General features: G+C 47.2%; 1 protein-coding gene across 3 annotated transcripts in view; it reads left to right on the plus strand.

The window, feature by feature from the left end:
- Positions 1–974: 974 nt before the first annotated feature.
- LOC140420849 (uncharacterized) overlaps positions 975–12945 on the plus strand; it is a 54463-nt gene continuing 42492 nt past the window's right edge. Inside the window, exon 1 of one of the 3 annotated variants that reach the window (XR_011946615.1) lies at positions 975–5402. The gene's annotated coding sequence lies outside the window, so the exon portion shown is untranslated. Of the gene's footprint in view, positions 5411–12945 lie in introns of all 3 variants that reach the window. The other 2 variants (XM_072504932.1, XM_072504933.1) reach the window with 2 other exon arrangements.

Below are 12945 nucleotides of genomic sequence, written 5' to 3' on the forward strand. Positions count from 1 at the left end.
GCAGAAGGTTAAAGCTCACGGGATCCAGGGTGAGGTTGCCAATTGGATTCAAAATTGGCTGGACGACAGAAGGCAGAGGGTGGTTGTAGAGGGTTGTTTTTCAAACTGGAGGCCTGTGACCAGTGGTGTGCCTCAGGGATCGGTGCTGGGTCCACTGTTATTTGTGATTTATATTAATGATTTGGATGAGAATTTAGGAGGCATGGTTAGTAAGTTTGCAGATGACACCAAGATTGGTGGCACAGTGGATAGTGAAGAAGGTTATCTAGGATTGCAACGGGATCTTGATCAATTAGGCCAGTGGGCCGACGAATGGCAGATGGAGTTTAATTTAGATAAATGTGAGGTGATGCATTTTGGCAGATCGAATCAGGCCAGGACCTACTCAGTTAATGGTATGGCGTTGGGGAGAGTTATAGAACAAAGAGATCTAGGAGTACAGGTTCATAGCTCCTTGAAGGTGGAGTCGCAGGTGGACAGGGTGGTGAAGAAGGCATTCGGCATGCTTGGTTTCATTGGTGAGAACATTGAATACAGGAGTTGGGACGTCTTGTTGAAGTTGTACAAGACATTGGTACGGCCACACTTGGAATACTGTGTGCAGTTCTGGTCACCCTATTATAGAAAGGATATTATTAAACTAGAAAGAGTGCAGAAAAGATTTACTAGGATGTTGCCGGGACTTGATGGTTCGAGTTATAAGGAGAGGCTGGATAGACTGGGACTTTTTTCCCTGGAGCATAGGAGGCTTAGGGGTGATCTTATAGAGGTCTATAAAATAATGAGGGGCATAGATAAGGTAGATAGTCAACATCTTTTCCCAAAGGTAGGGGAGTCTAAAACTAGAGGGCATAGGTTTAAGGTGAGAGGGGAGAGATTCAGAAGGGCCCAGAGGGGCAATTTCTTCACTCAGAGGGTAGTGAGTGTCTGGAATGGGCTGCCAGAGGTAGTAGTAGAGGCGGGTACAATTGTGTCTTTTAAAAAGCATTTAGATAGTTACATGGGTAAGATGGGTATAGAGGGTGATGGGCCAAGTGCGGGCAACTGGGACTAGCTTAATGGTAAAAACTGGGCGGCATGGACTGGTTGGGCCGAAGGGCCTGTTTCCATGCTGTAAACTTCTATGATTCTATGAATTGTCACGGTGCCAAAATGGAGTATCGGGGTTGTCGTGTGGCGCTATGTAGTCGGGAACTGGTGTACTGGAAGTGGAAGCAACGTTGTCGGGAGCGGGCGTAGGAAGAGTCGTTGGGTGGAGACGGTCGTACAAGGGGTTGAGAAAATCCAAGGCGTTGTTCCGGGGGGCTAGGGTTTTGCAGCTTTAAATTTATTTTTGTTCATTTTTGTGCATTTCCCTTTTAAGTGGGCGTCGTCCTGCTCCTCTGATGTCATGACGCTCGTGACGTCATGCGTAGGACTCGATCGCCCATGCGCACTCCGAGTTTCCTGTATTGTGCACTCTTTTCCGAGTGTCCTGCACTGTGCGCTCTTTTTGCAACTGCGCATGTGCGGCTCCTTTCTCAAGCTGGCTGCCGCTCAGAATTTCCTTCAATCCTGCCTCTGCCTCGTGGTAAGTTTTGGCGCCGTTTTTTCCGATTTTCTTTTCTAGACACTGATTCTGTGTTTGTAAAGACTGACAGTATTGATTTTGCTTTTGTTCATAAGCAAGGCATTTTTGTATAGCAGTTTCTAGAGTTAGATGCTTATTTTGTGATAGTTCTTCCCTCAAATTATTATCAGATAGTCCAGAAATTAATTGATGCATTATCACAGTGTCTCTGAAATCAGCATAATCACAGACATGTGGTATTAACTTGAGATTTGTAATAAAATCAGAGATGGGCCCTCCGTTTCTCTGACAAGAGTTAAATCTTTCCAGCATCTCACTGGACTGACTGTTACAGCGTTTAGCAAATTGTTTGAGTATACCGTCTACTTTGGTGCTGTCTTCACCTTCTAAGTAATTAAAGCAATTATACATTTCTCTAGCTTCATACCCTCCTGTTGAGAGTAGTAGGGCTATTTTTGTTGCTTCAGAGACAGTGCTTAAAATCATTAGCTGTGATAAATATTTGGAACAGCTGTTCAAATATTTTCCAGTTATAACTTAAATTACCGGTTGTTTCCAGCTGCCATGGAGTTCCAACAAGTTCCATCGAATCAGTTAGTCTTCGAGGATCCATTTGCTGCGAAGTGTTCCACAGACGAATATCCGGTTTAAGTTTTTCTTGTCTTGCTGGTGTCTAGCTAGCTTTCTGAAATCACTCGTGGTACCATATGTTATTCTCTAAGTCTGAATAAATATTGTAGACTTCCAGTTAACACAAATACTTTATTCAATGGGTTTGTTCTGTTTCCAGAGCTTAACTAGATATAATACAGTCAACAGGTATGACCAGTGAAGCTACGGTAAACTGCCTATGCTCAGCTGTCTCTGTGCTCCTGCTCACTAGCTCTGTGCTTCTGAAAGAGGCGGGTCCTACCTTGGGCTGGACCCTTTATTCCCGTCTCTGATGCCCTCTGGTGATGCTGTGGCTGTTACATCTGCCTGCAGTCCCTGGTGTATGTGCAGATGTATGTACAGATGTACAGATCACTGCAGGTCTCTATCCCTCACACTCCCTCTCTCTCTCTCTCTCGGTCTCTGTCCCTCGTGCTCTCTCTCTCTCTCTATCGGTCTCTGTCCCTCACGCTCCCTCATTCTCTTTCGGTCTCTGTCCCTCACGCTCCCTCCCTCCCTCTCTCTCGCTTTCAGTCTCTATCCCTCGTACTCTCTCTCTCTCTCTCTCTCTCTTCGCCCTCGGTCTTTGTCCCTTGCGCTCCATCTCTCTCTCTCGGTCTCTGCCTCGCGCTCCCTCTCTCTCTCTCTCTCTATCTCTCGGTCTCTGGCCCTCGTGCTCCCCCCTCTCTCTCTCTCCCCCTCTCTCTCACTCTCACACTGTCACTGTCCCTCACGCTCTCTCTTTCTCTGTCTCTCTCTGTCTCTGTCCCTCTCTCTCTCTTGATCTCTGTCCCTCGCGCTCCCTCACCCTCTCTCTCTCTCTCTCTCTCTCTCAGTCTCTGTCCCTCGCTCTCCCTCTCTCTCTCTCTCCCTCTCTTGGTCTCTGTCCCGCAAGCTGCCTCACTCTCTCGATCGCTGTCCCTCGTTCTCTCTCTCTCTCTCTCTCTCTCTCTCTCTCTCTCTCTCTATCTCCCTCTCTTCTCCCCCCCCCCCCCTCTCTCTCTCTCTCTCTCTCTCTCTCTCTCTCTCTCTCTCTCTCTCTCTCTCTCTCTCCCTCTCTCTCTCCCTCTCTCTCTCTCTCTCTCCCTATCTCGGTCTTGGTCCCTTGCGCTCCCTCACTCTCTCTCTCACCTGATCTCTCCATTGAGCTCCCACTCTCACTCTCTCTTCTTTCACTTTCGCTTTCTCTCTCGCTCTGTCCTTCGTGCACCCTCACTCTCTCTCTCACCTGATCTCACCATCGAGCTCCCTCTCTCTCTTTCACTCTCTCTCGGTCTCTGTCATTCGTGCTCCCCTCTCTCTCTCTCGGTCTCTGTCCACCTCACTCTCTCTCTCTCTCCCTCAATCTCTGTCCCTCTCACTCTCTCTCGGTCTCTGTCCATCGCGCTCTCTCTTTTCTCTCTCGGTCTCTGTCCCTCGCGCTCCCTCTCACCCTCTCTCTCTCGGTCAAGTTCAAATTCCCATCAGCCTGCCTGGAGCTGATTGCGGTTTGGTTTAAAATGTCCAATTCTTAATTTAAAGTATCCAATTCTATCGGGCCTAAAATCCAGGCAATTGTCCATGTTACCACAGTCCCTCGTCTAGATCCAATGAGCGTCAGCATACCGGATCACAAAACTCTAACCAAGCCACTGGATGGCCAAGTATCAGAATCTTGGGTTAACAATCCTACCCCCTAACCCAACATACATCTCCCACAGAAATCACAAATACAATACAAAATGTTTAAAAGTACAATGTTGAAAATAAACAAAGGACAATGGTCAAAAGCAACATCAAAGCAACAAAACAAAAAAAGGTAATACATACACCAAACCACATAGCAGCATGGTAGCGCAGCGGTTAGCACTGAGGACCCAGGTTTGACTCCATGCAGAGTTTGCACATTCTCCCATATATGCGTGGGTCTCACCCTCACAAGCCAAAAAGATGTGCAGAGTAGGTGGATTGGCCATTCTAAATTGTCCCATAATTGGAAAAAAAAGAATTGGGTATTCTAAATATATTTAAAAAAAATAAAATTTCAAAAAACAAATTGTCAATACAAAATCAAACTTTTCATATAAACCAAATACAATGGCTGATAATACAAAATAAATAGCCTTAATACATCCCTTCATCACACTGGATTGTTGTTTCTGCAGCCAGGCGCTGCATAGTTTCTTTCGTCGTCAATTGAAAGTAGATCAGGGCTCTTGCGATAATTCCAGGGCGATAAATGCCACATAGTACACAGTGAGTAGGTAGTTAATTCTCCAATTTCATCAAGGTAGCACCTGTTATTATTCATCAATACCTAATGCCATTTTCCCTTCTTCCCCACCAGACGGTGGCACATGCTCTTACCGCTCTCATTTTTGAATATCATCCCAGAATCTGAGGTGGCCAGCTCGCATTTAATTTTGCGCCTTATGAGGATGCTGAGTTTTATTTGTGGGTTTAATCTGGGTTTAAGCAACCATGTTGATTGGGGTCGATGGGTTGAGTGGTGAGAGTCTCGCAGCTAAAATGACATGTTGAAGACGAGTTCAGTGGTGAGAGTCACACAACTAGAAGCTGTATATATTATGGTACAGCGTATGTGTACGATGAAGAACTATACATTCTGCATACGATGAGAAGAGCAGAGTCCCTTTAGACAGGAATCCAAGTGGGTGAGGTCTGGTTACACTGGCTCCCGGTTGGAGCACCGCACTTGGTGTTAATAATAATAATCTTTATTATTGTCATAAGTAGGCTGACATTAACACTGCAATGAAGTTACTGTGAAAATCCGCTAGTCGCCACACTCCGACGCCTGTTCGGGTACACTGAGGGAGAATTCAGAATGTCCAATTCATCGAACAGCACGTCTTTTGGGACGTGTGGGAGGAAACCCAAGCAGACATGGGGAGAACGTGCAGACACTGCACAGACAGTGACCCAAGCCCGAAATCGAACCCGGGACCCTGGCACTATGAAGCAACAATGCAAACTACTGTGCTACCGCGCCGCCCCCACTGTGCTACCGTGTCGCCAGGGGTTACCAGCGGTTCTGATGGCGGGAGATTTAAAAAGCGCAGGAGCTGCGAGTCAGAGCGGAGATTTTAAAAGATCGCGGCCTAGTTTCGGGAGCCGTTCGGAGGAGGAGGAGCAGTCTCTGTCAGGGAGAGAACCTGAGAACATCTAAGACACTCAGAAGGTAAGAAGGTAAGTAAGTGATTTTTACTCATTTTTACTTTTATACCTTTTTCAAATTGTGTGTGTCGGGGGGAAACTGAAGTGACATCACAGAAAAGCTGTGACCCGAGTGGCTGGTTGGGAATCTACACTAAATTAAAAAAATTAAGCATTGGTAACTAATTAAACATAATTACCTAATTATAATTCAGAGGCGTATCTAAGCCAGAGATCGGAGAGTACTATATTTAGCTTTCGCATTTATATTAGAAATCTACTGCTAGGAAACAGATAGTTAACAGTAACTTTAAATAAAAAATTTTTTTTTTTTTAAAGATTAAAACATTTTTTTAAACTTTTAATTTTAATTAATTGACGCAGTGTCAGTTAGAAGGGTGCAGTGCTCCGACTGTGAGATGTGGCAGGTCCGGGAGGCTTCCAGCGTCCCGGATGGCTTCATCTGCAGAAAGTGCACCCAACTGGAGCTCCTCACAGACCGCATGGTTCGGTTGGAGCAGCAATTGGATGCAGGTGGCGGAAAGCGTCATAGATCGCAGTTATATAAATGTGGTCACACCCAAGGTGCAGGCAGAGAAATGGGTGACCACCAGAAAGGGCAGGCAGTCAGAGCAGGAATCCCCTGTGGTTGTCCCCCTCTCGAACAGGTATACCCCTTAGGCTATCCCCCCCGACAGTATCCAATCAGGGGAAAACAGCAGCAGCCAGAGCAGTGGCTCCACGGCTGGCTCTGATGTTCAGAAGGGTGGGTCAAAGCGCAGAAGAGCAATAGTAATAGGGGACTCTATAGTCAGGGGCACAGATAGGCGCTTCTGTGGACGTGAAAGAGACTCCAGGATGATATGTTGCCTCCCTGGTGCCAGGGTCCAGGATGTCTCCGAACGGGTAGAGGGCATCCTGAAGGGGGAGGGCAAACAGGCAGAGGTTGTTGTACATATTGGTACTAACGACATAGGCAGGAAGGGGCATGAGGTCCTGCAGCAGGAGTTCAGGGAGCTAGGCAGAAAGTTAAAAGATAGGACCTCTAGGGTTGTAATCTCGGGATTACTCCCTGTGCCACGTGCCAGTGAGGCTAGAAATAGGAAGATAGAGCAGCCAAACACGTGGCTAAACGGCTGGTGTAGGAGGGAGGGTTTCCGTTATCTGGACCACTGGGAGCTCTTCCGGGGCAGGTGTGACCTATATAAGAAGGACGGGTTGCATCTAAACTGGAGAGGCATAAATATCCTGGCTGCGAGGTTTGCTAGTGTCTCACGGAAGTGTTTAAACTAGTATGGCAGGGGGGTGGGCACGGGAGCAATAGGTCAGAAGGTGAGAGCATTGAGGGAGAACTAGGGAATAGGGACAGTGGGCCTCTGAGGCAGAGCAGACGGGGAGAAGTTGCTGAACACAGCGGGTCTGGTGGCCTGAAGTGCATATGTTTTAATGCAAGAAGTATTACGGGTAAGGCAGATGAACTTAGAGCTTGGTTTAGTACTTGGAACTATGATGTTGTTGCCATTACAGAGACCTGGTTGAGGGAAGGGCAGGATTGGCAGCTAAACGTTCCAGGATTTAGATGCTTCAGGCGGGATAGAGGGGGATGTAAAAGGGGTGGCGGAGTTGCACTACTGGTTAGGGAGAATATCACAGCTGTACTGCGGGAGGACACCTCAGAGGGCAGTAAGGCTATATGGGTAGAGATCAGGAATAAGAAGTGTGCAGTCACAATGTTGGGGGTTTACTACAGGCCTCCCAACAGCCAGCGGGAGATAGAGGAGCAGATAGGTAGACAGATTTTGGAAAAGAGTAAAAACAACAGGGTTGTGGTGATGGGAGACATCTTCCCCAATATTGACTGGGACTCACTTAGTGCCAGGGGCTTAGACGGGGCGGAGTTTGTAAGGAGCATCCAGGAGGGCTTCTTAAAACAATATGTGGACAGTCCAACTAGGGAAGGGGCGGTACTGGACCTGGTATTGGGGAATGAGCCCGGCCAGGTGGTAGATGTTTCAGTAGGGGAGCATTTTGGGAACAGTGACCACAATTCAGTAAGTTTTAAAGTGCTGGTGGACAAGGATAAGAGTGGTCCTAGGATGAATGTGCTAAATTGGGGGAAGGCCAATTGTAACAATATTAGGCGGGAACTGAAGAACATAGATTGGGGGTGGATGTTTGAGGGCAAATCAACATCTGACATGTGGGAGGCTTTCAAGTGTCAGTTGAAAGGAATTCTGGACCGGCATGTTCCTGTGAGGAAGAAGGATAAATACGGCAATTTTCCGGAACCTTGGATAACGAGAGATATTGTAGGCCTCGTGAAAAAGAGAAAGGAGGCATTTGTCAGGGCTAAAAGGCTGGGAACAGATGAAGCCTGTGTGGAATATAAGGAAAGTAGGAAGGAACTTAAGCAAGGAGTCAAGAGGGCTAGAAGGGGTCACGAAAAGTCATTGGCAAATAGGGTTAAGGAAAATCCCAAGGATTTTTACACGTACACAAGAGGGTAGCCAGGGAAAGGGTTGGCCCACTGAAGGATCGGCAAGGGAATCTATGTGTGGAGCCAGAGGAAATGGGCAAGGTACTAAATGAATACTTTGCATCAGTATTCACCAAAGAGAAGAAATTGGTAGATGTTGAGTCTGGAGAAGGGTGTGTAGATAGCCTGGGTCACATTGAGATCCAAAAAGACGAGGTGTTGGGTGTCTTAAAAAATATTAAGGTAGATAAGTCCCCAGGGCCTGATGTGATCTACCCCAGAATACTGAAGGAGGCTGGAGAGGAAATTGCTGAGGCCTTGACAGAAATCTTTGGATCCTCACTGTCTTCAGGTGATGTCCCGGAGGACTGGAGAATAGCCAATGTTGTTCCTCTGTTTAAGAAGGGTAGCAAGGATAATCCAGGGAACTGCAGGCCGGTGAGCCTTACTTCAGTGGTAGGGAAATTACTGGAGAGAATTCTTCGAGACAGGATCTACCCCCATTTGGAAGCAAATGGACGTATTAGTGAGAGGCAGCATGGTTTTGTGAAGGGGAGGTCGTGTCTCACTGACTTGATAGAGTTTTTCGAGGAGGTCACTAAGATGATTGATGCAGGTAGGGTAGTGGATGTTGTCTATATGGACTTCAGTAAGGCCTTTGACAAGGTCCCTCATGGTAGACTAGTACAAAAGGTGAAGTCACACAGGATCAGGGGTGAGCTGGCAAGGTGGATACAGAACTGGCTAGGTCATAGAAGGCAGAGAGCAGCAATGGAAGGATGCTTTTCTAATTGGAGGGCTGTGACCAGTGGTGTTCCACAGGGATCAGTGCTGGGACCTTTGCTGTTTGTAGTATATATAAATGATTTGGAGGAAAATGTAACTGGTCTGATTAGTAAGTTTGCAGACGACACAATGGTTGGTGGAATTGCAGATAGCGATGAGGACTGTCAGAGGATACAGCAGGATTTAGATTGTTTGGAGACTTGGGCGGAGAGATGGCAGATGGAGTTTAATCCGGACAAATGTGAGGTAATGCATTTTGGAAGGTCTAATGCAGGTCGGGAATATACAGTGAATGGTAGAACCCTCAAGAGTGTTGAAAGTCAAAGAGATCTAGGAGTACAGGTCCACAGGTCACTGAAAGGGGCAACACAGGTGGAGAAGGTAGTCAAGAAGGCATACGGCATACTTGCCTTCATTGGCCGGGGCATTGAGTATAAGAATTGGCAAGTCATGTTGCAGCTGTATAGAACCTTAGTCAGGCCACACTTGGAGTATAGTGTTCAATTCTGGTCGCCACACTACCAGAAGGATGTGGAGGCTTTAGAGAGGGTGCAGAAGAGATTTACCAGAATGTTACCTGGTATGGAGGGCATTAGCTATGAGGAGCGGTTGAATAAACTCGGTTTGTTCTCACTGGAACGAAGGAGGTTGAGGGGCGACCTGATAGACGTCTACAAAATTATGAGGGGCATAGACAGAGTGGATAGTCAGAGGCTTTTCCCCAGGGTACAAGGGTCAATTACTAGGGGGCATACGTTTAAGGTGAGAGGGGCAAGGTTTAGAGTAGATGTACGAGGAAAGTTTTTTACGCAGAGGGTGGTGGGTGCCTGGAACTCGCTACCGGAGGAGGTGGTGGAAGCAGGGACGATAGTGACATTTAAGGGGCATCTTGACAAATACATGAATAGGATGGGAATAGAGGGATACGGACCCAGGAAGTGTAGAAGATTGTAGTTTAGTCGGGCAGTATGGTCGACACGGGCTTGGAGGGCCAAAGGGCCTGTTCCTGTGCTGTACATTTCTTTTTTCTTTGTTAGGTGCCTTCAAGTGCATATGGTTCAAATATGACTTGTTTCTTTTTGAGTGCGTAAGGATGGATTTGTGTGATTGGGATCAAGAGATTGGGGTCTGGGTTCTGGTGGAGGGGCATTCGTGTCTGTAGGGTGGAAGTTGCTTTGGGAGTCAAGTGCCTTCACTTGGTTCACATGGTACCATCTGCTTTCCCTGGATCCACCAGTACACAGGAAATGGAGGGGCTGACTTTATATAGCACCAGGTAGGGTGCTGCATATTTGGAGGATAGGAAGATGCCGGGCTGAAAGACTTGGAGCATTATTTTATGCCCGACCTCCTATTCAATGGGGTTATAGAATCATAGAATTTCCAGTGCAGAAGGAGGCCATTAAGCCCACCGAGTCTGCACCGGCCCTAATTAAGCTCACACCTCCACCCTATCTCCATAACCCAGTAACCCCACCTAACCTTTTTTTGGACACTAAGGGTAATGTATCATGGCAAATCCACCAAACCTGCACATATTTGGACTTTGGAGGAAACCGGAGCACCCGGAGGAAACCCACGCAGACACGGGGAGAACGTGCAGACTCCGCTCAGACAGTGACCCAAGCCGCGAATCGAACCTCGGCCCCTGGAGCTGTGAAGCAACTGTGCTAACCACTATGCTACCATGCTACTCTTCTGTCACCTGACTGTCAAAGTAGGCCTTACTTACTTTGCTGTTCTCTCCTTCTCAATTGCTGCTGCTAGTTGTGGAGCTCGGACATTTTCCAACAGTGTTTTAACTGTGTTTTCATGACCAAGGATTGCGAGCTCAGGTTTGGTGAAGTCCAGCCCGAGTTGGGGTTCAATTCCTCTCATTGGTCGCCGTTCATGGGTATGTGGGGGGTTGAACCCGTTGGAGCTGGAAACAGAGTTCTGCATTATCAGTAGAACATAGGGCAGGACTTTGTTCCAGGTGTGGTTGTTTTGTTGGACGGTTTTGCGGATCATATCTTACTGGATTGAGGATGATATGCAATGTGGAATTTTTGTTCTATTCCAAACAACCTCATTACCTGGACAGTGAAGTGAGTGCCGTCGTCCGAATCTAAACTGCGAGGGAGACCCCACCTCGTGAAGATTTGCTGCACTAGGATTGGTCCAGGTGGAAAGGCTTTGATCCACTTACTAAAGGTGTCTATCACTACATCATGTTCTCGGCACCTCCCGTGCCAGGTGGTAAGAGATTAATGCAATCAATTTGCAAATTAGTCCAGAGGCCTTCTATGGAAAGAATTGGGGGTGGAGGTGGTGGGTGTCTCAGTTCTCTCTGATGAGCATATTTGTCGGGATTGTTTTGGGTACAAACTATATAATTATCAATGTAATGTCGTACGTCATGGTTCATGTCTGGCCACCAATACAATCCCTTGATGTGCTCGCCCGTAGGTCCTGCCCCTTGGTGAACTCGGACATCGTGATTTTGATATATAATTTGGTTTTGTTGGGCGGCACGGTGGCGTAGTGGTTAGCACTGCTCCCTACAGCGCTGAGGACCCGGGTTTGATCCGGGCCCCGGTCACTCTTTGTGTGGAGTTTGCGCGCTCTCCACATGTCTGCGTGGATTTCACCCCCACAAGCAAAGATGTGCGGATTAGCCGCACTAAATTGCCCCTTAATTGGAAAAACAATAATTGGGTACTCTTATTTATTTTGAAAATAAATAAATAATTTGATTTGTTCTCTAGCCGTGACCACATAAAGGCCGTCTTTAAGGACTAGCTCATCCTGTACAGTGAATGAGTCCCACCATTTGTCAAATGAGGTGGAATGTGCACCTCCCTGAATCTGTTTCGGATCCTGGTCATTGATTTGAGCCTGTTTAAAGTTCTTCGACCTTAGTCTAGCTGACGGTCATGGCATTGACCCAGTCAGTACCAGGGATTTGCCATGGTTATCCTTCCTGGGTGCCCTGCTTGGCCAATTGATCCACCCTTATGTTCCCAATTGGGGCAGTCCGATGGTGGGATTTAGTTTGGAAAATTAATTTTCTATAAAGGTGCAGATGGTAACGGTTTCCGTCTGCCGAGATGAAGCCCCTCGCTTCCCATAATGGCAGGAAGTCTGTTAAACTTGTTGCAGACATACATACATGTGAGCTTGTGTGGGGAACTGGTCAGGGTCGCTGACCATGTTAGCTATGGCTGCTAGCTCTGCAGCCTGGGAGGCTTTAAGGCTATTTCCTACAGGAACTTGTCTTCCTGCTCTTCCACGTAAATTTATTTTCTTCTTTGTTCTTGGGATGTAGGTGTTGCTGGCTGGACCAGCATTTGATCTCAATCCCTAATTGCCCTTGAACTGAGTGGCTTGCTGGGCAATTTCATTGGGGGGCAGTTAAGAGTCAACCACATTGCTGTATGGGTCTGGAGTCACATGTAGGCAAGTCCAGGTAAGGACGGCAGATTTCCTTCCCTGAATCAGATGGGTTTTTACGACAATCGATAATGCTCTTTCGTGGTCATCATTAGACTTTTCATTCCAGATTTTTTTATTGAATTCAGATTTCACCATCTGCCATGGTGGGATCCAAACCTGGTACCCAAGACCATAACCTGGGTCTCTGGATTATTACTCCAGTGGCAATACCACTGCGCCACCGCCTCCCCGCACCCTGTTTTCCTCCTCCACCATAGAGAATCCATCAACATATATTTTTAGGGCCTGATTATTTGTTCCCCTGTGTCCTCACCCCTTTTATTTTGGCACGAAAGGCCCCTTGGGGTCATTTATTGCTGTGACCTGACACCCATAATGTTCCTCTTCATAGTTGAAATTGTCTGCTTGGAAGGTGGGGGTTCGTGTACACTTTACCACAATGTCGCAGCCATGGAGCTTTAGGGTCCAGTGCGTTTACAGTTCTGACTAACCGTCCCGTCTTTAACAGTTGCTGTATGGGCATGTACTCGGTGAGGATGATTAATGGGTTAAGGCCAAATATATAATTGAAATGTTGTAGAGCACGGACAACCGCTGGAAGCTGCTGTTCGCAAACTGAGAAACCCTGTTCGACTGGAGTTAGGAGTTGAGAAGCATAGGCTACTGGCCCAAGTCTCCTGTGGCGCTCTTTTAGAAGTACGGCTGCAAGTGTGTTGTCCATGGCCGCTACTTCTAGTGCATAGGGGAGGTCTTGGTAAGTGTACTTGTAGTGTTGGGGCCGTATCAGCTCCGAGACAACTGGTGTTTCTGGTGCTCAGTCCATTCCCACTGGGCATTCTTTTTTAAAACGTCTGAAAGTCGGGCAACTTTG

The sequence above is a fragment of the Scyliorhinus torazame genome, chromosome 5 (assembly GCF_047496885.1).
Source record: "Scyliorhinus torazame isolate Kashiwa2021f chromosome 5, sScyTor2.1, whole genome shotgun sequence".
Lineage (NCBI taxonomy): Eukaryota > Metazoa > Chordata > Chondrichthyes > Carcharhiniformes > Scyliorhinidae > Scyliorhinus > Scyliorhinus torazame.